Source organism: Hypanus sabinus, chromosome 9 (assembly GCF_030144855.1).
Source record: "Hypanus sabinus isolate sHypSab1 chromosome 9, sHypSab1.hap1, whole genome shotgun sequence".
NCBI lineage: Eukaryota > Metazoa > Chordata > Chondrichthyes > Myliobatiformes > Dasyatidae > Hypanus > Hypanus sabinus.
Window position 1 is genome coordinate 108,104,373 of NC_082714.1, and position 27,986 is coordinate 108,132,358.

At 43.8% G+C, this 27,986-nt stretch overlaps 1 long non-coding RNA gene across 3 annotated transcripts; it reads left to right on the top strand.

Annotated features, from left to right (window-relative positions):
- Positions 1–71: 71 nt before the first annotated feature.
- Positions 72–27,986, top strand: LOC132399710 (uncharacterized). 3 transcript variants are annotated; one of them, XR_009514044.1, is made up of 4 exons: positions 72–115; positions 5,300–5,640; positions 20,410–25,729; positions 27,050–27,986. It is a non-coding gene; the product is annotated as an uncharacterized LOC132399710 (long non-coding RNA). The 3 variants fall into 3 exon arrangements; XR_009514045.1 differs by having other exon boundaries at positions 20,410–20,642; positions 24,988–27,986; XR_009514043.1 differs by having other exon boundaries at positions 20,410–27,986.

The window sequence follows — 27,986 nt, forward strand, 5'->3', positions numbered from 1 at the left end:
TCTCAAACTAAAGCTAATGCCAAAACTGCAGCTCGGAGGTAGTAACATAATGCCTCTCATTTATAGTATTAATTTAAACTGTACTGTAGTCTTCTTTCCCGGAATGAGGCCTAAGGTAAGCAGGGGGCATTTTGGTTGCTGTGCTTCAGTCAAGATTTAACAAGACTGAAAAAAAGGAAGGGAGTTAAATATGACCACAAAGAAACCCTCATTGGCTGAAACACTCATATTCACGAATGTGGTTACTGATCCCTTTCAGTTGCTTGCCTCCGTGGGCACCAAGACTCCATGGCTATGACAGGTCCCCCTCCCTAGGCACAGCTCCTGAGGTGCCAGAGACTTGTGCCCAGAGGAAGTCCCGGATGAGAGACTTGTCCAGGGTGTCGTGAGTTGGAACCCAATAACATTCCTCAGGACCATACCCTTCTCAGTCCACAAGGTACTGGACGATGCCCTGCTCCTGGTCAAAAGCCAGGAGGAGGTGCTGCAATGAATAGACAAGGGACCTATCCATCAAGTAGGGAAGGGGGAGGAGGGTGACAGGAGCAAGGACATGGTGTTGGGGGGGGGGGGAGGTGATGTGGAGGAAGTCAGGAAGTCACTGGCTTGATCTGAGTAATGTGGGACGCTGGGTTAATCAGTGGGGGTCCATCTAAGAGATCCACTATGTCGTCCGGTTTGCACTCATCACCACTGAACCAACCTGGCTGGGTTGGAAAGTCAGGTCACATTGGGTAATGAAGTTCCTGCAGTCGTCAAGGTGACCAGGGTATCTGCTGGGTGGAGGAATACCCGGTTCAGGTCTGGAAACTGCCCAGGGAACTGGGGCATTCTTGGCTGAGACTTCTACAGAGGATGTGGGAAGTGCGAATTCTGGGAGAAGGTTGTTGAACACGGCAGTGAGAGCTGTAATGGCTGCCACCCAAATCTGACTATCCGATGAGTTGCTGAACTGTCACTGTGAATGCAGACATCTGTTCTATGACTGAGCTTGTCACTCTATGATTAATTGTTTACCCAGTCTCCTCTGACTTCAGCTTCTCTCTACCCGACCGACAAATGCCAGGGCCATGCTCTCTGCACTGGGTCCACTTTGGTGATTGAGTCTTGCTGACAGGGTGTGAGATGATGGCTCGTGCAGAGGGAGAGACCCTGAAGCAGATTGAACAGTTGACTGAACTTTAATAACAACCATGCACTGGCCCATCTGCCCGTGCCCTTGCAGTATTGGACGAACTGGAACTCCGACATCAGTCTCCTGATCAGGGAAAAGTGGGGGCTGGAATCCCTGAATGCCAGTGGAGGGTGACTGGAAGTTATTGTGGGCAATCTCTGCTCTAACCAATTGTCAGCTCTGAGTCTTGGGTTTGGAAGAGACGAGGCAGAAGACTGTTGTCTCCAGCTCCTGATTCACATTCTCAGCCTGGCCATCAGATTGGGGGTGGGATCCTGGTGTTCCAAAAAGAAAATAGCAAGCCTGGATGTGAGCTGTGGTTCTCGGTCTGACTCAACGTCCAGCATCCTGAACACATACCATGAACGCGGCAGTTTCGGGAATGGGAACTCGTGGCTACTTTGGAGAACCAGTCGACATGTTTGTGTTTGTATCTGACAGAGGCAAGCCAAAGATCAAATCTGCAGAGAGGCTCAGGCAGTAAGCAGAACAGACCAGTAAGGTGTCTTGTCCTGGGCTCAATGGGACAGGCAGTGATTATGTCCTTTACATCCTGGGACATAGGCAACCACCAAAATCATTTCTCTATAAATCCCAGGATCCATTGAATCCTCAGCTGCCCAACCAGATGGGAAGAGTGACTCCACACCAGGGCACACCGTGGAAGGGATGTACAGCCTGTTGGGGTGCGATCCCTCTCCTGGACCTAGATCCGACTGTTGGGTAGCCTCCACCACTGTTTCTATTCCCTAAATCACCGGAGCAGCTATGCACGAGCGAGGAAGGATGGGCTCTGGAGTGGCATTTTCCTCAGTGACATCTGCAGGACACAACATCAGCTATGGTATTCTTACTGCCAAGGCATTAGGTGACGGTGAAATTAAACTGGGTGAAGAAGCCAAATGGGCTTGATGGGAGTTCAGTCGCTTAGTGTCCCAAACGTAGGAGAGGTTCTTGTGATCTCTCCGTACCAGAAAAGGGCACTCTGCCTCCTCCAACCAATGTCACCACACCTCAAGTGCTTCCTTGACACCCAGAGTTTCTCATAGTCACACTCTGTAGGAGTCAAACAAGGTGAAAGAAAAGCACGGGGGTGCAGCTTACTATCTACAGAAGAGCACTGGGAGAGTACAGCTCCAATGCCAACACCTGATGCATCAACCCCGACACTGAATAGTCAGGATGGTTCTGAATGTTGCAGCACAGAGGCAGTGCTGAAGAGTTGCTTCTGTTCTGAGAATGCTTGATCTTTTCTCCTGTCCATAGGAATTCTGCAGCGGTCTTCTTGGTTAGTGCATTTATCAGGGCTGCGATGGAACTAAAGTTTCTGATAAAATGGCAATAAAAATTTTTTATCTATGAAGCACCTCACCTGCTTGACTGTAGATGGTTTGGGCCACTCTGTAACTGCCTGGGTCCATTTGATATTGGAAGGGGGAGAATATACCCCAAGAATGACACCTCGTCTTTGTGGAAATCCCATTTTTCTGGCTTGGCAGAAAGGTTGTTCTCGAGGACCCTCTGGATATGCTGGACATGTTCCCAGTGAGAGCTGGAATAGATGAGAATGTCATTCAAGAACACAAGAACAGGCTGATACAACATGGCCCAGAGCATGTTGTTGACCAGAACCTGAAAAGCAACAGGGGCATTGGCCAGACCAAATGGCATTACAAGGTACTCATAGCGGCCAGTGGAGGTGTTAAACGCATGTCCCTTCCTTGGATACAAGCCAGGCTGTGAGCATTGCATCAATCTGATTTGGAAAATAGAAAATACATCCTTGGAGATGTTCAAACGAGGGTAGCGGTTCTTTCCCATGATGTTGTTGGCGGGCCAATAATCAATGCAGGGACAGAGCTTGCCATTTTTCTTGCTCACAAGAAGAACCCGCTCCTCCTAGCGAGGTTGACGGATGGATAAATCTGAATGCCTGTACTTCCTTGATGTATTCTTCTATGGCTATCGTTTCAGGATGAGAGAGGGAAAAGAGTTGGCCCCGAGGAGCTCTGGTATGAAGTAAGAGGTCAATGGCACATTCATATGGCTGGTATGGAGTTAAGAGGAGGCACCCTGAGGACCCCAGGAGGTCTGTATATTCAGCTGGAATGCCAGAAAGGTCCACATTAGCAGTTGGTACAGAAAGGGATATGCTGACAAGGGCTTGATCTAGACCCAGACTGGCAGACAGGCATGCTGGTCTCTACTCTTGGAGCTCCTTTAGGAACCAATTGATCTGTGGATTGAGACAGCCAGGGAAAGTCAAGCACCAGCAGAAGTTCAGGTGGATCAACAAGACAGACAGAAAGCTATTCGTTGTGGTTGCTTTCCAGCATGGAAAGATGGAGGGGTTCTGTGGAAAGGTGAATCTTGCCATTGCTGAGAGGTCAACTATCCAGAGCCTTGACGTCGATATTCTCTCTGAGTCGGGTCTCTCCATCTTTGTACCAGAGAGATATCCCTAAGGTTCCCAACTGCCCCCAACAATAAATGCCTGAAGCTCCCACGACAAGAAAGCTGGGAGTGTTACACAATTAGGGGAAGGTCTTGGAGGGAGAACTAGCCCATCAGAACTTCCTTTCCTGCTGGTGGGTATCCTCTTTTACCAGCCGCTTCGGAGGTGATGCCTGCAAATGTCCTGGATCGCCATAGTAGAGGCAGGAACCTGTTCTGCTGCACCAACCCTGTTCCTCCTGAGACAGCTGCATGCACCTCCCCTGCATAGACTCCTCCACAGACGGTGAAGACAGGCGATGATCTAAGGAGTAGGAAGCTCGGGGCCTTCTTTCTCTGTGCCGCTCAGTTGTCTGGTTGCCAGCTCGAATGGCCAGCTTTATCAGGTCACCCAGGTTGTCCTGTTCATCACGCACTGCAATCTCATGCTGGACTCCTGTGCTCAGCCCACGCCAGAATTCAGTGATAAGGGATCTCTCATTCCACCACATCTCAACCGCTGGCAGGCAGAACTTTTACTGCGTAGTCCCTCATCGTTCCTTTCCTTTGGTGCAGGTCCAGGAGTCAGTGGGCACCCTCCTGGAAGATCATACACTCACTTGAACTCAGAGACAAATTGCTAGAAAGGTTGGGAGGTTGGGCCGCAGGAGAACCCTGGTCTCGTAAAGCATCGAACAGGCTGTGAGGTGGTCCATCTCACCATGTAAGCCAGTTTACATGCATCATCACCAAACCGACTAGACTGGGCTCGGAAAGTTAGCTAACAGTGGGTAATTAAAACCCTGAAGCTGTCGGGGTCACTGGAGTACCTGCTGGAGGAGGAATACTCGGTTCTGGCCCGGATGTTGTCATGGGAGACAGGGCATCAGTGTCTGAGGCTGATGAGACTGTTAAAGAGGAAGAGGTGGGAGATTCTGTGTGTGGGACTGACCTTGCTGAAGGCTGGTGTATTCAGGCAGTGAGAGTGGTAAAGGCACCCACCTGATCCTGGCTGTTGGTAGTAAGCTGCTGAACCACCACAATGAGAGCAGTGATATCTGCCACCTGATTCCAACAGTCTGTGGTGAATTGCTGAAGTGTTCCTGTGAGGGCTGACACCCTTTCCTTCCTGTTTGGACTGGGCTTGATGCTCTGAGAGTAGTTATTTCACTGTGTGAGACACTTTGGCCGACCCAGTCTCTACTGACTTTGGCTTCTCATCTGTGAACTTCGGTTTGTGCTGGGCTTGTCAATCAGCGAGTAGCTTTAGCACTGTGGGAGCTACCTGTGCTAGCTCAGCCTCTGCTGACTTTAACTTCTCTCCTACCTGACCCATGAATTTCAGGGTCATGGTCAGCTGCTCTCTCTCGGCTGGGTCCATTTTAGTGGTCAAGTCTTCCTGAAAAGGATGTGTGGTTATAGCTAAAGGGCAGGGCAAGAGACACTGAAGCAATGAACAGTTCATTGAATTTTTAAAACTGTGCAGAGCAAAGGAAAAATGTGCTAGACCAACAGGGCCACTAACTAAAACTCTCAAATTGAAACCTAACACTGACTTTGAAGCTTGGGAAGCTCAGCATTGATCAAGACTCAAGAAGCCTGAAATGCAAATAAATGAGTTAATTATAACCACAATTAAACACTAATTGGCAGGTATGTCCTTACTCATTGACTGTCTATTCTATTCCATAGGTGCTGCCTGACCTGCTGAGTTCCTCCAAAATTTTGTGTGTGTTGCTTTGGATTTCCAGCAGCTGTGGATTTTCTCATTTGCGTAATTACTGGTCCTTTTCAGCTGATGGCGCAGGCCTCAAGCTCCAAAGCAACACAGGCCTCAAGCTCCATGGCAACAGGCCTCAAGCTCCAAAGCAACACAGGCCTCAAGCTCCATGGCAACAGGCCTCAAGCTTGCCGCCAACAGATGTTTGCATGCTGCAGTAGAAGTGTAGACAAATGGAATGGTGCTATTAAGATTCTACTGCTAATATGATGCTGGAATTGTCTGTCGGTTTCAGGCCTGCGATGAGGTTTGGGTGAGTAACCTTCACTCGAACAGAGTGGCTCTGCTGGAGGAGGATGGCTCGAGAGCAAGGTGAACAATTTTAGTTGTCGCAGTAGATACTTGAGGATCCAGATAGATTGGTCTCTGAGAGTACTGCCTCATGCACGGACCTAGCAGACGAGGTCTCTCCGCAAATGCCCTGGTCTCCCTCTGACCAGGTCCTTGAGCAAGTCTGCCCGGCCTTTTCACCTTCTGATCTTCCTTGAATGATACCTAAAGCGATGGGTAATTGTGAGGAAAGGATGTACAGTGTTCCCTGTAGTACCAAGCAATACCCTTGCCACTAATCCAAATGATTGGTGGATTAGTGGTAGTATTATTGTCTGAGATGGAAGTGACGGGACCATTATAGACTACAGATCTGGAATCTTGACTGCAGTTTTGGATATTGGAAGACTTCTCATTGCCTGCATGTAGATGGGCTCTAGAGCAGATTGCAACCTACACGAAAGGTTGATGTTGAAGATGAAAGTCTTGAAGAAAGCTATAGTAAAGCAATTCTGTAGGTTTCAGAGAACAGCACTGTTTTCTGGAATATTATCAGTAATATAGTAGCATCGTCCCCAACTTTTTTTCTGTGATGAAATTCTAGTCCAGTATGTTAAATAGAAGTGGCTGAATATTAGTGAAAAAATATAAAATCTGAAGACAAGCACAAGCAAATAAGCAAAAGGAGAAAGTAGGCCATTTGGTCTTTTGTGTTTTTCATTATTCAAAATCATTGTGGCTAGTCTTCTGCCTCAAAACCATTCCCTTATTATCCAGAGATCTATCAAACTGTCTTGAATGTGGTCAGCAACTGAGCTTCCAAGTCGTATTGAGTTAAAAATTCTAACTATTTGCTGCCCTCCAGACACACTGATAAGCTCTATCTCTGCAAACAGTAGCAGAAAGCAAAATACGTAGATTTATTCAAACCAGATATCTTGATTCATGGCAAAGTACAAACGCGGAGTCCTGTTTAACTGGAGGCCCGCACAAGCCTATTTCTTGTTGGGGGTGGGGGGGGTGGTTCTCGTCATTTCAGAATTGAGAGTCTCTCCAGGCCATTCCAATGTAAGGATCTGGATCCTGGAAAAAGAATTCCCTACTGATGCCTATCCCTGCTCAGAATTGAATGTCCATGGTCCTATAATGTACCATTTTTTGGACACAGGTTCAGTTATTTACTGAATTAATGTTTATATTGGTGGCAGAAATCTTTTCTTATTTCAAAACCAAATCTATTTATTTTAAGAGGTAGTGTGTGTCTATTGACAGAGGGAACAACATTTTGTAGATGTATTTTGTTTGCTTTAGCTTCTGAATTGTGAGTGTGAGGTGGCAGTTTACACAGTAAATGACATTTAGTCAATACATTGTTTTCTTTGGAAAGCAACAAATGTTTGGGAGACAAAGTCTGAAACTGGTGAACAGTGAGTCAATGGTTCCAATAAAGGGGCCTTGGGGGGGTTATCTCAACAGAACAGTTGAAACCGTGACCTGATCTTGGATTAAAGTTTGTGAATGGTGAGTTTAAAAGTCAGTGTGGAAGGCAGTAGCCCTGGATTTAGGGGGTGTTTTACACTCAGTGGCCACTTTATTAGGTATGCCTGTACACGTTAATGCAAAATCTAATCAGCCAATCATGTGGCAGCAACTCAGTGCATAAAAGCATGCCTACATGGTCAAGAAAGTCAGTTGTTGTTCAGACCAGACTTCAGAATGAGTAAGAAATGTGAACTGAGTAACTTTGACCGTGGAATGATTGTTGGTGCTAGGCAGGGTGGTTTGAATATCTCAGAAACTGCTGATCTCCTGGGATTTTTGTGCACACCAGTCTTTAGAGATTGGTGCAAAAACAAAATGTACCCAGTGAGCGGCAGTTCTGTGGCCAAAATTCCTTCATAATGAGAGAGGTCAGAGGAGAATGGCTAGACTGGTTCAAGCTGACAGGAAGGCAACAGTAACTCCAATAACCACACATTACAACAGTGGTGTGCAGAATAGCATCTATGAATGTACAACACGTTGAACCTTGAAGTTGAAGGGCTACAGCAGCAGAAGACCAGGAACTCCTGCTCAGTGGCCACCTTACTTGGTATAGGTACCTAATAACGTGTCCACCGAGGGTACCTGCCAAATGGAGGCTGAATGGAATGTTTCCACTTTGTTGGCTGGAAGGTCATGACCCAGGAGCCACAATCCTCCAGCAGAAAAAAAGGACTGAATGACTGAGAGGGGATGAGGTTTTGTTCGTGATAGTTGGTCTTTCTGGAGATCTAAATGTAAGGAGGACAGAAGCAAAACAAAATCTGCTGGAACTGTAAAACGGAGAATGCAGCCACTGACAGAGGTCCAAAAGAAAGAATACTGAGAGAGCAGAGTATTTGTGGGAAGAGAAAGAAATGAGTTGCCATCCAAACTGGTTGGGAATCCAGGAGCAAAAAACTGGAAATCCCACAGCCAATGGCGATCTCTGTCACCCATCTCCTCTCAATCTCTGTCACTTTGCTGTCACCGTCACCCTTGCTTCCCTGCAACTTAAGTATGTCTGCTTTATAAATGTCCTCATTCCAACTGGAGGCCATTGACCATAAGCGTTAACTTTGATTTTTCCTCCAGAGGTGCTGCCTTATTTGCTTAGTGCTTTTTTAGCTTTTATTTCAGATTCTCAGCATCTGCAGATTATTTTCTTTTTAATCATTACAAAATTTCCTTCTACCCTGAATGGCTGGCCAGTCTACAACTAACAGCAAAATGTCTTCATGCTTCTGTCTTGCCAGCAGCTGCCATCTTGCCTTTATTTGACAATTGCCATGTCCTGCTATTCAAACTTGCACAGAATTTAAGGCTGGCTATCTTATATGTTAAGGTTTCCCTTGCAGATCTGATTAGAGAGCACTATACAAACACTGAAGGAGCCTCATTGCTAAATGGATGATTGCCAATATTAAAGGGAAACTTCTGATATCTTGCTAAGTCTGAAAGTTTGCACCAGAGTGCAAAGGGTCAGACATGCTTGCAGAAAAAAGTAAGCTTCAAACGCTGACTGTAAATGGAGGACGAAACACGAAGCAGCCCAACGAGAAGAACCAACAGCCCTGCTCCAGCTGGACACTTCTTCAGGCAAGATTCTGAAGAAGTTCTAAAGGTGTTCATTTTTATTTGGAGATACAGTCCAGTAACAGGCCCTTCCAGCACATGATCCTATGCTACCCTATTGCATCCATGTGACCAGTCAACTCGCTAAACTGTACATCTTTGGAATGCAGGAGGAAAGCAGAGCACCCGCTGGAAACCCATGTGCTGACGGGGATAATGTACAAACTCCCTACCAACAGCGGTAGGAAATGAACCCACTGCTGTCATAGGGTTATGCTGACCACTGCACTTCCATGCCAGCAGTTCAGCTTCTGACTCTCATGAGATGTGTGGCCAACAGCTGAATGAGGAGTCTTTCAATTGATGAGATCACGCTGCCAAAGCATCACCTTCAGCAAGCAGAGCTTCCATCATTTAAAAACAAACCTTGATATATTACAAGAATATTCTCTGCAATGGTAACCTTAATGGTACATGCAAACATCTTAGAAAGCTTGATGTGGTTTCAGATGGTGACAAATATTGGTAGCTTGCGTTGAGGTGTTTGATGTTGCAGTGTTCGACAGGCTTGGCAATGATTTTGCAGATGTTCCATCACCATTTGAGGACACATCCTCAGTGTGCAGTTGTTGGTGTTCCTCTCTGGGAATGAACTTTAACTTGGACACCAGGGAGGTTCTGGCGCAGGCAAACACGAGGCAGGCATGAGACTTTTTAGAAGTGTGGTTCTCTTCTGTTAACTCAGTAAAACAAATATGTTGAAATAGACATTGTCTATGAACCCCTAAGAGCCAAAGAATCACGACACAATAGAATTCAAAGGACAGCTGAAGAGGTAGCCATTGAGGACCGAGGCAAGCAAATGGAGGGGAGGGGCTGTATAAACATGAACACTCCTAGAGAAAACACCATCAACTGCACACTGAGGATATCATCTTGACTGATGATGCAAGCTAAATGCCAAGCTTGGCAAACACACCAACAGGTATTAATTTCATCACTTCACATTTTATAATATTTTAAATTTCCAATTTTTGCATTTAAGGCTCTTCTGCAGAAATATTAAAGGGTGAAACATTAAAGCATAGTACAGGCTCTTTGACCCACAATGTTGTGGCACCTTTTAACCTACTCTTAAGATCAATTTAATCCTTCCCTCCTACATGGCACTTTATTTTCTATCTTTCTGAAGTTTCCAGGTTGCAAATGTCAGACACATAGTGTGTTATCTGTTGTTCCAACAATCAGTTGATTAGTATATCCACTGATTTGTTAATGCTATGCTTGTTACTTAGACTAATTACTCGCATTTGGATGGTTAAAGTTATAGAACCATAGAACACTACAGCACAGTACAGGCCCTTCAGCCCTCCATGTTGTGACGACCCATATAATCCTTAAAAAAAATACTAAACCCACACTATCCCATAACCTTCTATTTTTCTTTCATCCATATTTTCTTTATCACTAGCTTAAAATCAAGTGGACTTCATTTGAAAGTTTGTTCTGGATAACAGACAGAAGACACACTCAATTTTGCTTCATTACTTCTATATTTCATATTTCAGCCCATTAAGTGTATACTGGTTCAGAGAACCCCCATCAACCCTATTTCTCCAGCTCTTTCCTTGTGAACTATTCTCTCTCATGTGGCCAATAGCTTTCTCCCCACCTGCCCCAATTCTCCTATTACCCACATAAATTTATGATAGCTAATGAACCAACATATTTGGGATATAGAAGGAAATCACGGTCCCCACATGTTCGTAGGGAAATTGGGCAAACTACACATAGACAGCAGCAGAGGTCTGGATATTTTTTTTGCTGGAGCTGTATGCGGTACCATTGTAACTACCAATACAATTCCTTTTCTCAGATTTTTCATGCCCATTTCTGGATGCTCTCTATTACCACAGGGATTTCCTTTTTTTTTGTCTGTGTACAATGGGTAGTATCTTGTTAATGTCTAGTGTCCCAAGGATTATCATTAAAATTCAGTCAGGACTACACTGACTGAATCAACAGTTGCAGATGCATGGCAGCAGATCTCAGATTAGGTCACGAATGTATTCTTTCATTCTGCACTGGAGACCTATTCATGAACTATCCTGATATTCAGATTTAGATCTTCATTCAGACTGATCATGATACCATTACGAATGCTAACTGAAGTTTCATTTCACTGTGTGACCGTATACTAATGATCAACTGATATATCAACGGAATGAATATCTACTGGAGAATGAACTTTCTCAAAAAGTTATCTTGTTTAAGTAACAGTAAAACCCTAGTCGATTGATTCTGGGATTAATGAACCACCTGCTCACCAAGAAAATGATCTTATCTGTGGTGTGACATTAGTCAACTGATGGCACCTTCAACTCCATTTAAGTAAAGACTAGAAGGCTGGCATTGCTTAGCAAATGAGCTGGTATATGGCCCTCCTTTACAAAATAAAACATAGACTTGCACAAATGAAGCCTTCCAAATTAAACTGTTCATGATATACAGTGGCATGCAAAAGTTTGGGCACCCCGGTCAAAATTTCTGATACTGTGAATAGCTGAGCGAGTAAAAGATGATCTGATTTCCAAAAGCCGTAAAGTTAAAGATGACACATTTCTTTAATATTTTAAGCAAGATTACTTTTTTATTTCCATCTTTTACAGTTTCAAAATAACAAAGAAGGAAAAGGGTTTGAAGCAAAAGTTTGGGCACCCTGCATGGTCAGTACCTAGTAACACCCCCTTTGTCAAGTATCACAGCTTGTAAATGCTTTTTTGTAGCCAGCTAAGAGTCTTTCAATTCTTGTTTGGGGGATTTTCGCCCATTCTTCCTTGCAAAAGGCTTCTAGTTCTGTGAGATTCTTGAGCCGTCTTGTATGCACTGCTGTCTTGAGGTCCATCCACAGATTTTTGATGTTGTTTCGGTCGGGGGACTTTGAGGGCCATGGTAAAACCTTCAGCTTGCGCCTCTTGAGGTAGTACAATGTGGATTTTGAGGTGTGTTTAGGATCACCATCTTGTTGTAGAAGCCATCCTCTTTTCATCTTCAGCTTTTTTACAGACGGTGTGATGTTTGCTTCCAGAATTTGCTGGTATTTGATTGAATACATTCTTCCCTCTACCAGTGAAATGTTTCCTGTGCCACTGGCTGCAACACAAATCCAAAGCATGATCGATCCACCACTGTGCTTAACAATTGGAGAGGTGTTCTTTTCATGAAATTTTACACCCTTTTTTCTCCAAACATAGGCCAAAAAGTTCTATTTTAACTTCATCAGTCCATAGGACTTGTTTCCAAAATGCGTCAAGCTTGTTTAGATGTTCCTTTGCAAATTTCTGATGCTGAATTTTGTGGTGAGGACGCAGGAAAGGTTTCTTCTGATGATTTTTCCATGAAGGTCATATTTGTGCAGGTGTCACTGCACAGTAGAACAGTACACCACCACCCCAGAGTCTGCTAAATCTTCCTGAAGGTCTTTTGCAATCAAACGGGGGTTTTGATTTGCCTTTCTAGCAATCCTACAAACAATTGTCTCGGAAAGTTTTCTTGGTCTTCCAAACCTCAACTTGACCTCCACCATTCCTGTTAACTACCATTTCTTAATTACATTACGAACTGAGGAAACGACTACCTGAAGACACTCTGCTATCTTCTTACAGCCTTCTCCTGCTTTGTGGGCATCATATATTTTAATTTTCAGAGGAGCCCAAGGCTGCTGATTGTTGGGACAAGGTTTGAGGAGTCAGAGATTTATAAAGCTTTGAAATTTGCATCACCTGGCCTTTCCTAACAATGACTGTGAACAAGCCATAGCCCTAACAAACAAATTAAGGTCTGAGACCTTGGTAAAAGTTATCTGAGAGCTCAAATCTCTTGGGTGCTCAAACTTTTGCATGGTGCTCCTTTCCTATTTTTCACTCTAAAATTGTACAAAACAAAAATAATATACTAATCTTGCTTAAAATGTTGAAAAGAATGTTTCATCTTTAACTTTATGACTTTTGGAGATCAGTTCATCTTCTATTCACTTAACTATTCACAGAAACAGAAATTTTGATTGGAGTGCCGAAATTTTTGCATGCCACTCAAGTCACTCCAGTGTGTCAAGTAATCCTCCAAATGTTTAATTCATTGTTCAAGAAAATGAGAGATAGAAAACTGAAAATGATCAATATATATAGCTTTCTGCATGCTAATTAAGCCAACAAATGTTAAAATAAATTAAACAAGGTACAATTTGTGTGAAGAAGAAAGATAATTTTGTTTAAAAAATGCAGAAACCAGTTTCTACTGCAAAAATGAACAAATTGTTGTGACCAAAGCTGGTAATTTCCAGTTTAATCCAAATAAGACAGGAATAATGAGGATAGTTAATGATTACATTTTAGCAAAACAGAATAGCGAAGTAATGAGAAACAGGTTTATGATGCAGATACGCAGAATAAGGTCAAAATGAATAATTTCACAAACAGCTTGTTTTTGGTAACAAGAACTGGGTGAAAGGTTGAATGTGATCTCAGTACTTCCATGTATACCTGTTTTGTTCTTTTGCAGGTTATGAACATAGCCCAACACAATTTTAAAAGGCTTCTTTGTTATTAGAATGTTCAAAATAAAGCTTTTAAATGGTAGTTATCAATGTAACACACCAAAGTGGTTCCTGGCCTGATGATCTAAAATGCATTGTAGGAATAATACCATTGAAAAGCATTAATCAATCTTGCTTACATATTCTGTGACAAATATATTGTGACTGACATAACATAATCACTTCTACTGCCTTACACTTTCACTGGTGTTTGAAGAACACAGATGCTTTACCCAAATGTCTACTCAACCTGTGATAGCTTGGACAATTTGACCTGGTTAACTTCTGACCATAATCCCATCATAGTTAAGTTTTATTTGTCCTCAGCTGATTCTGAAACATAAATATTTTCATCAAAGGATTTGAAATAAGAATCCTGGCAAAAAGATATACTGATATGCATTTTGTTATAAAACCCACTTGTAGATGCACTCATTTTAAGATGTGTGAGTGGCATTTCAATAAATATTTTAACATAATTATAATTAGGGTAACATAATAATTTTAATTTCATCAGTTAACTTTTTGTTAGTGCAAACATTAGTTATAGAGCCTTACAGAATGGAAGTATGTTCTTCAGTCCAACTGGCCCATGCTGACCAAAATTCCCATCTAAGCTGGCTCCACCATATGGCTCATATCCCTTTAAAAGGGGCCATGCTTATAATTTAGGTTACAAAATGCTTTTTCATACATTTTTTGTGAACATATCAAGTGATACCTACAAATTAGCTTTTTTGCACTGTTCTTACCTTGTAATTCCTATTCTTTAGTTTTATTTTATATAGAGCTACTGTGTAGACCAGGCCCTTCCACCCCACCGAGTCATACCACCCAGCAACCCACTGATTTGACCCGAGCCTAATCACAGGACAATTTACAATGACCAATTAACCTACCCACCGCTATGTCTCTGGGTTGTGGCAGGAAACTGGAGCACCTGGAGGATAAGTCGTGCAATAAAATTGGTGTGTTTGCATGAGTTTGACTACAAAACACAAGTACATACACGTGTACAGGAAAAAATAGAATGGATTAACGGTAATTTGGATTCAGAATTGGCCTGCCCATAAAAGACAGAGGCTAGTGGTTGAAGGATGTATTCTGGCCGGTAGTCCGTGACCAGTGATGTTCTGCAGGGTCCCCTGCTGTCTGTGATATATGTAAATGTCCTGGATGAAAATACAGATGGGTAGGTTAGTATGATTACAGATAGCACACAAACATTGTTGGAATTCTGGACAATATACAAAGTAGTTTAAACATACAGAAAAATATAAATCAGTTACAGTTATGGGCAGAGAAGTAACATATGGAGGTTAAATCAGACAATTGAGTGGTGTTGCAGTTTGGGAGATCAAAGGTAAAGGGAAAGTATACTGTTAATGACAGGACCTTTCAAAGCATTTACATGCACAAAGATCTTGTGCTGCAAGTTCACAGTTCCCTGAAAGTGGCTACATAAGTAGATAGGTTGATAAAGAATGTCTCTAGCATTTATTGGCCAGGGAAATGGGTTTCAGAGTGAGGAAGAAATGTTGCAGCTATGTCAGATCGCACTTGCAGTATTATGTGCAATACTGGTTGATCTAACATAGAAAGGATTGGGAAGCTTTAGAAGGGGTTTACCAGGAGTGATTCAGTTCACTTTACCCATAGTACATAACTTATGCTCCTTACATAAGCCTACAAAGAAATTGCCAACATTATTTCCGATCACACATGGAAGATCTGATGGGAGGGCCTTTCTTACCATCAAACAAGCAAGGCATTCTGCTAAATCACTAGCAGCATGCTTGGTGAAACCAAACCACCAATTCACCACACTCACCTCCTGTGAACACCTCTGGGTCCTTCTCTAGCCACTGAACATCGTTTAGCGAATCCAACCTTGCCATGAGCTTCAGCTTCTCGACGTGGCAAGAAGAGATTCCGAGCAACATAGATATCCTCTTTGAACTGCTTTGGTGCAAGGTTGTCGCTACAACACCACTCAACTAGCTGATATATCTCACTTCTGTTCGCCCTCTCGTCATCATTTGAAATTCTGCCAACAATGGTTGTATCATCAGCAGATTTATAGATGGCATTTGGGCAGTGCCTAGCCACACAGTCAGACAGAGTAGAGCAGTAGACTGAGCACATGTCCCTGAGGTGCGCCAGGACCGATTGTCAGAGAGGTGGAGGTGTTGGTCCCAATCTGCACAGATTGTGGTGTTCAGGTTAGGGAGCTGGAAGATCTGGTTGCAGAGGGAGGTAGAGAGGACCAGGTTCTGGAGATGTTCAATCATAACCATAGGAATGTTTGTGTTAAGTGCTGAAATGTGGTCAATAAACAGCACCTTGATGTGGGTATTTGTCTTGTCCAGGTGATCCAAGGCCGCGTGAAAAGCCAATGAGATTGCGTATGCCATACACCTTTTGTGGAAATAGACAAATTGCAGTGGGCCCAGGCCCTTGCTGAGACAGGATTTAATTCTAGCCATAACCAAGCTCTGAAAACACTTCATCACCATAGATGTGAGTGTTAGTGGATGATAGATACTAAGGCAGATCACCCTGCTCTTCTTGGGCACTGGTATAATTGTTGTCCTTTTGAAGCAGGTGGGAACTTCCTTCTGCAGCAATGGGAGATTGAAAATGTCTTTGGACATTCTTTTCACACTGAGTTAATGTTTCCCTGGCCCCATGAGCACTTTCTTAGTGTAATGCCTGTTTCTTCCTCAGTTTTGTGAACAGACATTCAGGGATGGCTGTGACTTCTGCCCCATCGTCCATTTTGAAAGTCACTGCCTCATTTTGCAACTGAACGGCAGTACACAGGCCTTGTCTATTTGAATATAGAGCCATAAGGAAAGATCTCTCTTCATCTGAATCATGGTCTTCTTTGACCTCCTGAGGCACTGATTTTGAGTAGCACTGACTTTTAAAATGGCCAACTCTATCACATTGGTGGCAGTTAATTTCTTTTGCTGGACGCAGCTCTTTAATGTGGAATGGAGACTTGCCACATCTCCTGCAGTTGGACATTTTACCTGCTCTTGTCTGATTTGTTTGAGATGAGTTCTACTGTTCCCACTTTCTATAGTCTTTCTGATGGCAACTATTTTCTTCTCATGTATTACATTTTGCTTTCCCATGAAATATAATTTGAATTTGTCCCGCACTGTTTTGTACTCCTTTTAGTGAGCATCTGTCAGTCCTAATCCACCCATGATGTTATCTGCTTTGTCCCACATGCGTTTCAGTGTGTTTACTTGATGCTCTTCTGAAGCCTGAGTGAGATTGCTTGCAACCCTAAATCTCTGTGAGTCTGAGCTATCTCTCAAAGTCCCCCGGTTTAGAGAAATAAAATGTGTCAGGGAACTTTATTAGGGAAATAGATGTAGGTACTGCAGATATTTGCTTCATTTTCCTGTTTGTTTGTTTATTTATTATTTTATTTATTCGGACTACGAAAATCTTCTTTTCTCAGCCTGAGAGTTTGACTGACTTCTCTGCTGTGTCTGTGTCTCTCTGCACTCCCCCATGTCTCTGCACTCCCCTGTGTCTCTGTGCACTCCCCCGTGTCTCTGCACTCCCCCATGTCTCTGCACTCCCCTGTGTCTCTGTGCACTCCCCCGTGTCTCTGTGCACTCCCCCGTGTCTCTGCACTCCCCCGTGTCTCTGCACTCCCCCATGTCTCTGCACTCCCCCATGTCTCTGCACTCCCCTGTCTCTGTGCACTCCCCCGTGTCTCTGCACTCCCCCATGTCTCTGCACTCCCCTGTGTCTCTGTGCACTCCCCCGTGTCTCTGTGCACTCCCCCGTGTCTCTGCACTCCCCCGTGTCTCTGCACCCCCGTGTCTCTGCACTCCCCCGTGTCTCTGCACTCCCCCGTGTCTCTGCACTCCCCTGTGTCTCTGTGCACTCCCCCGTGTCTCTGTGCACTCCCCCGTGTCTCTGCACTCCCCCGTGTCTCTGCACCCCCGTGTCTCTGCACTCCCCCGTGTCTCTGCACTCCCCCGTGTCTCTGTGCACTCCCCCGTGTCTCTGCACTCCCCCGTGTCTCTGCACTCCCCCGTGTCTCTGCACTCCCCCGTGTCTCTGTGCACTCCCCCGTGTCTCTGCACTCCCCCGTGTCTCTGCACTCCCCCGTGTCTCTGCACTCCCCCGTGTCTCTGTACTCCCCCGTGTCTCTGCACCCCCCGTGTCTCTGCACTCCCCCGTGTCTCTGTACTCCCCCGTGTCTCTGCACTCCCCCGTGTCTCTGCACTCCCCCGTGTCTCTGCACTCCCCCGTGTCTCTGTACTCCCCCGTGTCTCTGCACTCCCCCGTGTCTCTGCACTCCCCCGTGTCTCTGCACTCCCCCATGTCTCTGCACCCCCCGTGTCTCTGCACCCCCCCGTGTCTCTGCACTCCCCCCCGTGTCTCTCTGCACTCCCCCATGAATCTGCATTCCCCCTCCGTGTCTCTGCACTCCCCCATGTCTCTCTGCACTCCCCCATGTCTCTGCACTCCCCCCCCGTGTCTCTGCACTCCCCCGTGTCTCTGCACCCCCCCATGTCTCTGTACTCCCCCGTGTCTCTGCACTCCCCCATGTCTCTCTGCACTCCCCCATGTCTCTCTGCACTCCCCCGTGTCTCTCTGCACTCCCCCGTGTCTGCACTCCCCCGTGTCTGCACTCCCCCGTGTCTCTGCACCCCCCGTGTCTCTGCACCCCCCCGTGTCTCTGCACCCCCCCGTGTCTCTGCACTCCCCCGTGTCTCTGCACTCCCCCCCCGTGTCTCTGCAATCCCCCGTGTCTCTGCACCCCCCGTGTCTCTGCACCCCCCCGTGTCTCTGCACTCCCCCCCCGTGTCTCTGCACTCCCCCCCGTGTCTCTGCACTCCCCCCCCGTGTCTCTGCACTCCCCCCCCGTGTCTCTGCACCCCCCCGTGTCTCTGCACTCCCCCCCGTGTCTCTGCACTCCCCCCCGTGTCTCTGCACTCCCCCCCGTGTCTCTGCACCCCCCCGTGTCTCTGCACTCCCCCCCGTGTCTCTGCACTCCCCCCCGTGTCTCTGCACTCCCCCCCGTGTCTCTGCACCCCCCCGTGTCTCTGCACTCCCCCCCGTGTCTCTGAACTCCCCTTTGTCTCTGCACTCCCACGTGTCTCTGCACTCCCCCGTGTCTCTCTGCACTCCCCCGTGTCTCTCTGCACTCCCCTCCGTGTCTCTGCACCCCCCCGTGTCTCTGCACCCCCCCGTGTCTCTGCACCTCCCCGTGTCTCTGCATCCCCCGTGTCTCTGCATCCCCCGTGTCTCTGCACCCCCCGTGTCTCTGCACTCCCCCGTGTCTCTCTGCACTCCCCCGTGTCTCTCTGCACTCCCCCGTGTCTCTGCACTCCCCCAGCCAAGTTGCCCACAAACTATTGCAAAGTATCCACTTCTGGGTGTAGCTTGAAGGTATTGCCTGACAATCCTGGCTAGACCTCAGCTCAGCTGTTAGCATCCTGCATAGGCAGTAAAGGTTGATAAGTCTCTGGATATTGTTCATAGATAAATGCTAAAAAAAAATCAAACTGTCAATTCTTTCTTGTTGGGGATCTCACCTGGTCTGTAGCACCAATTCATCGAATATCAACCACCCCTGTCACCATGTTGTGTTTGATATTGAGAGACAGTGCAGAGTACACCCGTATGCCAATCCTGCAGGATATTCATCTGCACTTTATTCATAATGCTGCCTGTATAGTATGTGAACTCCTCCTGTGTGGAAGTGACTAACTGATTGCATAGGATTACCATTATTTACTATCACTGCAGCATGTTGGAAACACACCTATAAACATATGCAAACGCAAAAAAAAAATGCTTGACCTGAGTTTTACCCTCTGGCTATGACTCATTAAAGAATCACCAAGCTTTGTACGTGAACATTATTGCTAATGGACAACGTTTGGCCAATTTCAACCGAGAAGAGTGAAGACAGGATTTGTTAAGTGGAATGTGAATTTTCACAGCACAAACCTTGACTGAATGAATGCAGCCGGAGAATGATAGAGAGCCAAGCTTGATCACCAGGGAACCAGCCCAGGGCTTCTGTGTGGTACATCTTTAATAATTCTGTGTAATACAGAGGAGTACCATACCAGTTGATGTGAACTTATTTTCCTGACTTGTGCTCCTTGTAGTTCTATCCGAATGACAGCAAAATAGTCTGTGATTTTGGCAGGCACACGATAATTTCCTCCAGTCAAGCAAATAGCCACAGATAAATTTAAATGAATGACCGTGTTCCAAGGGTGTGAGGTCTTGGCCTCCCAAAACCCATTGCCATTTGTTCATCCAAAGAAAAATTTCCCCAGAAGCACAACTGTACTTTAGCACTCATGCCTTGGTTAAGGCAGGAGTTAGGTACCGGTGAATTCCTTTTTTTAATCTTCATATGCTGCCATAAGGGATAGAAAACAAATTAACCAGTTTTACTATAAAAGATGCACTTATTTAATCAGTATGATACCTTAAGGGACTCAGAAATTTGCCTGCATTTCGCAAAATCACGGCTAGAATTGGGCATTGTTTCATCAGTAATATTAATGGGAACAGCAGAAAGATTTGGTAGTCGGAAATTCTTGGACATTGAAAACATCTTAAATAGGTTAAGCCAAAGTGAAGTGAATGGAATATTAATGCACATCTAAGCTAGCAGAAATTAAATATATTAGGTGGAATTTTTAAATCCCTTAGTAAGTCCTCAGTTTCTGTAGAGAATCAGAATGATAGCAGTTCGGAAGAATGGAGAAGCAATAGAGATGGGGCAACTTAGATATATTACATTGATGCTTGATTACATTGCAATTGTCAGGTATTTTTGTATTTGATTCTAGCTTTGTAATTACAATTTTTATGTGCATTTGGAAATAATGCAGTCGCGCCTGTATTATTTATACAGTGACACAGTTACTACCCTATTCTATTTCAATTAATCATTATCACCCATCATAAACCATTGCTAAAAATTCAATGCTGTGTGTATACATCAGAATCCATGTTATGCAAGTTTTAGTTGGAACTGATAAATGTATTCTCTCTTTATGTCAGTCTCCACTCGTGACATGCTGCCTGGCGGTGTAGTGGCATCCACACCAGACTTCGAGGCAAGTGGTCCCAGGTTTGAATTCAACTGTCTCCTTGCACGCTTTCTATTTGTGCAAGGTTGACCATCGAGCTAGCAACTCAGCCTCGTTAAAAAAAAGACAAATGTTAAAGAAACGGTAAGGTTGCTGCCCAATGCACCGCGAGGCACGTAGAGGAATAACAACACTCATGACATGGTACGCTGATGTGGAAGGTCAGACTATATGGGATCCACAATGAATTAGCCAATTGGATACAAAATTAACTTGGTGGAATGATATAGAGGGTGGTATTATAAACTGTTGTTTTTCAGATTGAAGGCCTGTGAGGAGGGAGGGGTGTGCTACAGGGATCAGTGCTGGGTTTACTGTTGTTTGTAATATATATTAATGATTTGGATGAAAATTTATGACATGATTAGTAAGTGTAAAGATGACACCAAGTTGGTGGTGTGGGGTTGAAGAGAGTTATTGAAGATTCTACATGACGTAGATTAACTGGGAAAGTAGACAAAGGAATGACAGGTGTCATTTAACTGGGACCCAAGTGGTGAAAAAGGCATTTAGCATGCTTGTCTCCCTTGATCAGGGCATTAAGTACAGAGTCAGTGCATAATGTTGCAGCTGCACATGGTGTTGGTAAGACCATACTTGGGATATTGTCTGCAGTTCTGTTGTCAAGCTACAAAAGGAAGTTATTAAGCTGGAAAAAAATTACTGAGACTGGAGGGCTTGACCTATAAACAGAAACTGGATGGGCTGGAGAATTATTTCTCTGAAGCATTGAATGCTTTAGGTGACCATGTAGAAGTATAAAACCAAGATAAGGGGAATGGTAACAACTTAATCTGGAAGGTATCATTTTAGTGAGAAGGGAAAGATTTAAAAGGGAACATGAGGAGTACATTTGTGGATATATGTAATGAGCTGCCAGAGGAACTGGTAGAGGTGGGTATAATTACTATGTTTTAACAGCATTGGACGGGTACATGGAGAGGAACAGCGGAGAGAGATACAGACCAAACACAGGCAAATAAGATTTGCTTGTGCATGGCCAAGTTGGGCCAAAGGACCTGTTTCCATGCTGTTGAATTCTTAAAACAGCCATAGAAAGAGTGGCAACAAGATAAAAGGTGCCATTTGTTCAGCAAGACCAGACATGGTCAGCTCTGTTATGCTCACAGAAAGGGCTAGCCCTTCTACTTGATTACCTCATCAGCATTTTCAGTCATCTTCTTTGGTGTGTTATTTTACGTTTACTGTGTGTCCAGAGAGCCCAAGACTTTTGCACAGTACTGTATGTGTCAACATGGAGCGAAGAGCGAGTATGTAAAATAATTGGTGAGAGAAAAGGATGTTGGGAATGGGAGAGGTGTGGGACAGCAGGCAGAGGAGTGCCAGGGTTGGGGGTGCAGACACAACTAGGCAAGGTCAGCTGATTCCAAACAATTGGTTTATTGATCATTACAGAATGCCTTTCTGGAACTTCCTGCTCCCTCCCCTCTCCCTTTCCACAACCATGATTTCCCTCTCCCAACCTCCTTCCCACACCCAGTTCACTATAGAGACTCATATCAGAATCAGGTTTATCACCACTCACATATGACGTGAAATGTGTTTTTCTTTGCAGCAGGAGTACGGTGCAATATATAGTATCAGTACAGTACTGTGCAAAAGTCTTAGGCACCCTAGCTATATGTATGAGTTGCCAAGACTTTTGCACAGTACTGTATATGGTTCCAACAGTTGCCACTATTAAACTGAGTTAGCCAAGCTAATCAATAGCTCTGCATATTTACTCTCGATTGCCCTAACGTTGAACTAAGTTTCCTACAAGACATTTTGACAAGCTGAAGAATTGTATCTTCTAATTGCCTTATGACAATTTAGAAATCAGTTCTCGTGTAGCACAACTTCTTTACTGAGAATCAGTTCCCTCAGCTCAATTTGTTTATCCCTCTGTACTAGTGAAGTTATTTGAAACCCATGTATAATCGACGTGGTTCTGTCTTCCAGGGATTTTTATTATACAGACATTGGGAAGACATTTCAGTGTAAACTGTCTTCTCACACCTTCTCCTCAAAGCCCTAGTTTAAGCCATCATTTGGGAAGCTATGCAAATGAGCGACCACATTAATGTTATTGAAGTGAAAATGCTTATCAAACCATCACTCTCCTGTAAAATCATATCAATGCTCATACAGGTAAATGTACTGGTTACCTTCTGTACCCATAAGCAGTACAACTGAACAATTGATTCACCAGTTGCTTGGAATTACAATGCAGTTGCTTGATTATTGCCTTGTTGGAGAAGCCACAAACAGAAGGCCAGTCTGCCCACTCCTGACAGGTTTGGGTACTGCACGCTGTCTCCAAGCCACTTTCACATCAAGCTTTTTCCCTATGTGGAACAGCCTGAGAATTGAAAATTCTGGGCCACTTTGCTTTTCTAACGATGCTGTCAGGAAATGTAGAGGAGGCTTGATCAAAAGCAGAGCAGAGGAGATGATCAAGTTCAAGTTTATTGTCATCTGACTGTCCATTTATACAACTAAATGAAACAATGTTCCTCTGGACCGCGGTGCTCCCACACAACATATGTCACATTCAGCACATAAGCTAAAAATATTATACCATAAATAAGTTAATAAAACATAATTCAAAATGTGTGTAGTAAAGCACAGCACAGGTAAACAGTAATCAGGATAAAGTACATTAAGCAGCTCGCTGTCCTAGTGATGAGACCTCAGTAGTGGCAGAGTATTCAATAGTCTCAGAGCCTGAGGGAAGAAACTATTATCCGCTCTGGCAGTCCTAGTCCTGATGCTCCTGTACCTCCTTCCAGATAGTAGTGGGTCAAGGAAACCATGGATTGAGCATTTTGGATCCTAAACAATGCTTTGGGCCATTCGTTTGCAACACGCCTAGAAAATGTCACAAATAGGAGGGAGGGAGACCCCAATGGTCCTTGGTAACTTTTACTGTCCTCTCTAGGGTCTTGAGGTCTGAAACCTTGCAACTTCTGTACTATGCAGTAATGTAACCAGACAGGACACGCTCGATGGTGCTCCTGTAGCAAGTTATTAGAATGGGGCAGGGAGTCTTGCACACCTCATTCTCCTCAGAAGGTGTCCTGTGCCTTCTTGACTAGTGAGGAGGTATTGTGGGTCCAGGTTAGACCATCCATTACATGCACACCAGGGAACTTTGTGCTCTTTACTTGCTCCACGTTGGAGCCATTGATATACAATGGAGAGTGGTCAACCGGTGCTTATGTGAAATTCACAATCATCTCTTTTGTCTTGTCCACATTGAGGCTCAGGTTGTTGTTCTCACACCAATTGACAAGCCTCTCTGTCTCCTCTCTGTTGCTGATGAGGTTGATCACTGTAGTATCAGTGAACTTGATGATGTGGTTTGAGCTCAGCCTGGCAGTGCACTTATGAGTCAGCAGCAGACTGAGCTCTCAGACATGGAGGACACTAGTGCTCAGTATGATGAAGCTTGAGATGGTGCTGATAACTCGGACTGACTGGGATCGTTCCATTAAGAACTTCAAGATGCACTTACAGAGAGGGTTGTTGAGTCCCAATGAAGGTAATTAGCAGTGAGCAATAACTTTAATAATAAACTACAAATTAAGAGAGAACAGATGCTAAATTTGACATACATCAGGATAACTGAAGGCTAGGGGCAACTGGTTGAGGCTGGCTGATGCGATGAGTGACAAAGATTATGGATGAGAGCAGGGTTTAAATAGGCTGCCGGTGATGGGTTGGAAATGAGTGGCATTCCTGTTAGCTGGGTGGAGTCTGGGAAATGTCTGCATGTGCACGGCTGGCACATGCTTCCTTTAAGCAGTTTCTGATGTGAATGGTGAGAAGGGTAAATTTACTCTCCTATTGTGTGTTGCTACACACAGCTGGCTTGTGGCTCAGAGAGTAATTGCTTAATCATAAGATTGTAGCATTCTGAAAACTTGAATACAGATAACACTTAGGTCAGAATTTCAGAGCGATGTTGTGTGATTGCTGCCTTATTGGATGGGACATAAGCTAAAGTATTATTTGTCCAGTAAGTGGATGAATAAGATGTTTTGAATATATGGTTAGTTTTCCTTGGGATTTGTCCATTATTTTTCCCTCAACTGTCTTCATTATTTCATTGCTGTCTGTGAATCATTGCTGTGTGCAATCTACTGTCTGGGTTCATACATGAAGCAGTGCTTTACCTCAGAAGTACTTCACTGAGTCGGTGTTCTGAAATTATGACAAAGGTACTTCGACCATTTGTGATTTTGTAATTAGTTTGCACAATTTTTTTTTTAAAAGTATGCAGAAACGAAGGTTGGCAGCTAATCTGCATCTCTGTTCCTTCAGTTTATTGACCTTGTACATCTTCTGACTGTGTTGGTCATTGATGCAAATGACACATTTTGCTGTATGTTTCAATGTTTTGATGTTCATGTGCCAAATAAACCTAATCTTTAAAAAAATCTTTCCTAAAAGCAAATCGCTAATCTTACTGCCATCTTATTTTTAGGCACCAACCCATACAAGTGTCCGGACTGTTCTGTGGCTTTTGTTATAAGTGGAGAGGCAGTGTGGCATAGATATCACAAACACACTCATGAGAAGCCGTTCCGATGTTCAGTCTGTGATCATGCTGGTGTGGCAGTATGAGTGGTACAAAGTTAAGTGGGCTTCACATTCCGGCAGATTTTCCAGTTCAAATCACAAGCATGTAAAAAAAAACAGGAAATGAAAAAGAATACTTTTCAGATATAGGATCCTTTTATTTGCTCAGTTTCAGTGGGTTTCTTGGAAAGGAGAGAGCCTGTTTACCCTTAAAGTAGGCGCAACTGTGTGACAGTCTTGCAAAGAAGGTAAGGTTGTCATTAATAGATACTTCCTTCATTTACCTGCAAGTATATTGGACCATCAGATTGAGCCTAATAGTTAACGGGTTCAATTCTCTTAGGCCAAATGCTCAGCCATTCTCACTTCAGAAAATCCAAGTAAAAGCTGATTGTCAGAAGAAACAAAATGGTTTCTTCTCCATTATTACCAGGGTGAGGTCAGGGCTAGAAGTCTTCTGGTCTGAGCATTTGGATTGTAGCCAAAAAATCTCATGGGTGATGCACATCTCTTTTTCTACACAGGTTTATCAAAGTAATGCTCATAACCTTCTGCTTGAGTAGAAAGCATCATTGGCCTTCTTAATACTGCAAAGAGCAGAAAGTTGGGATATAAGACAATGATCACTTTGACTGATGTGAAATGTAGTAAGTTCAAGATTATCAGCATCTTAACCTCCCTACCTGTGCCTCTCATAATTTCTATATTTCTGTCAGTTTGCCCATCAGCCTCTGGTGCTCTGGTGAATACAGTCTATATTTGTCCCAGCTCTCTGTGTAACTAATGCATTCTAATCCAGGCAACATCTTGGTAAACCTTTTCTGCATCCTCTCCAAAGCCTCCAGATCTGTGCCAAGTAGAACAGCACACAATATTCCAAACGTGGCCAGCTCAAGTTTTTTGCAGCTGCCACACAACCTGTCAACTTTTAACCTATTGCCCTGACTGAAGGTAATTTGGGAAACCGGTTTATTATTAGCACATATACTGAGGTACAATGAACAACTTAATCTTACTGTTTATTTTCCTTTTGCATTTGTCCTTCCAAATGTGACACATCACACTTGTCCAGATAAATTCCATTGGCCATTTCTCTATTCAGATTTCCAAGTGATCTATATTCTCCTATGTCATTGACAATCTTCCACAATTCCACCGATTTTCATGTTGTTTGCAGTTATTAATTAGACAACTCACATTTCATCCAAATCACTTTTACCCAATTATGTATCTATACCAGAAACAAAGGAGCTCCCAGCACTGCTCTTTTGGGGTACTTTCAATTTGATTTATGATTGGATTTTGGGTAAATTCTGTAAAAGACTAGCTATCATTAAGACACTTCAAGCCTAAGATATAATGTAGTATTAAGAACATAATCCTCATTAACAGTGTCTAGGAATGGTCCAGGTTAGAATGAAATATATAAACTTTACAATATATGTATTATTATTGGAGACAAAATCATGTTCAGATCTGACTCCTGGTGGTAGGATTCCATCACTCCATGGGACCATCATGATTAATTCCTCTAGAAAATGTAGAAGGTTGAGGGGGGACTTGATAGAGGTATTTAAAATGATGAGGGGGATAGATAGAGTTGACGTAGATAGGCTTTTTCCATTGAGAGTAGGGGAGATTCAAACAAGAGGACATGAGTTGAGACTTGGGGGCAAAAGTTTAAAGGTAACATGAGGAGGAATTTCTTTACTCAGAGAGTGGTAGGTGTGTGGAACGAGCTTCCAGTAGAAGTGGTAGAGGCAGCTTCGATATTGTCATTTAAAGCAAAATTGGATAGGTATATGGACAGGAAAGGAATGGAGGGTTATGGGCTGAGACCGGTGGGACTAAGTGAGAGTAAGCATTCGGCACGGACTAAAAGGGTCGAGATGGCCTGTTTCTGTGCTGTAATTGTTATATGGTTATATATAAAATTAATTAATTAATTTCTCTTTCTCACATTTAAGAATCTATTTTTGGAAAAAAAAATCCAAGAATTTGATCAACACACACAAAATGCTGGTGGAACACAGCAGACCAGGCAGCATCTATAAGGAGAAGCACTGTCGACGTTTCGGGCCGAGACCCTTCATCAGGACATGTTTGAATTTCCAGCATCTGCAGATTTCCTCGTGTTTGCTCCAAGAATTTGATGATTATTTTTAAAGATTTACAATGATCATGTAGTAAAGATAAGAATGACAAATGAAGAAAGTTTGGGGTAACAACATTAAAATAGAGGGAAATGAAGCTTATTATAAGATTACACCTTTTCCTTTCTAGGGGAATATTCTAGGCTTTCCCTTTTAAACAGAATAAATGAACTAGAAAAGAAGTAAGACAAACTAATCCATGAAAATTTCTGTGGGAAAACGAGAATATAAAACTGCTGATTTTCTGAACAGCTATTTGTTAGCTGAATCTCACCAGTCATTGGGATGTGGAGCACAGAAACAAACCCTTCAGCACATCATGTCCATGCTGACCTTTGTGTTTGTCTACATTAACTCCCCTTGCTCATATTACAACTGTGTCTTTGGATGCATCACCACGTAGCTGACTCATCTGGCAACTAAATAGCAAAGTACGGAATCTTTCAAATTTTAATCTTCTAGAACAGCTGAAATCTTGTGAGCCTTATAAGTACAGTGGACTCTGGTTAACTGGGGCAGACACTTATTTGGAACAACTCTTCAAAGATTTATTATCAAAGCAATTAACCATATACAACTCTGAAATTTGTCTTCTCCAGATAGCCACGAAACAAAGAAAGAACTTGAAAGTTGTTCAGAGAGAAACATCAAACCAACCCCCCCCACCGCACATAAAAGAATGGCATCCCGACCATCAACCTCCCCCCACCCACACAAATCGGAACAGGAACATCGACCCCCAAAAAACAAA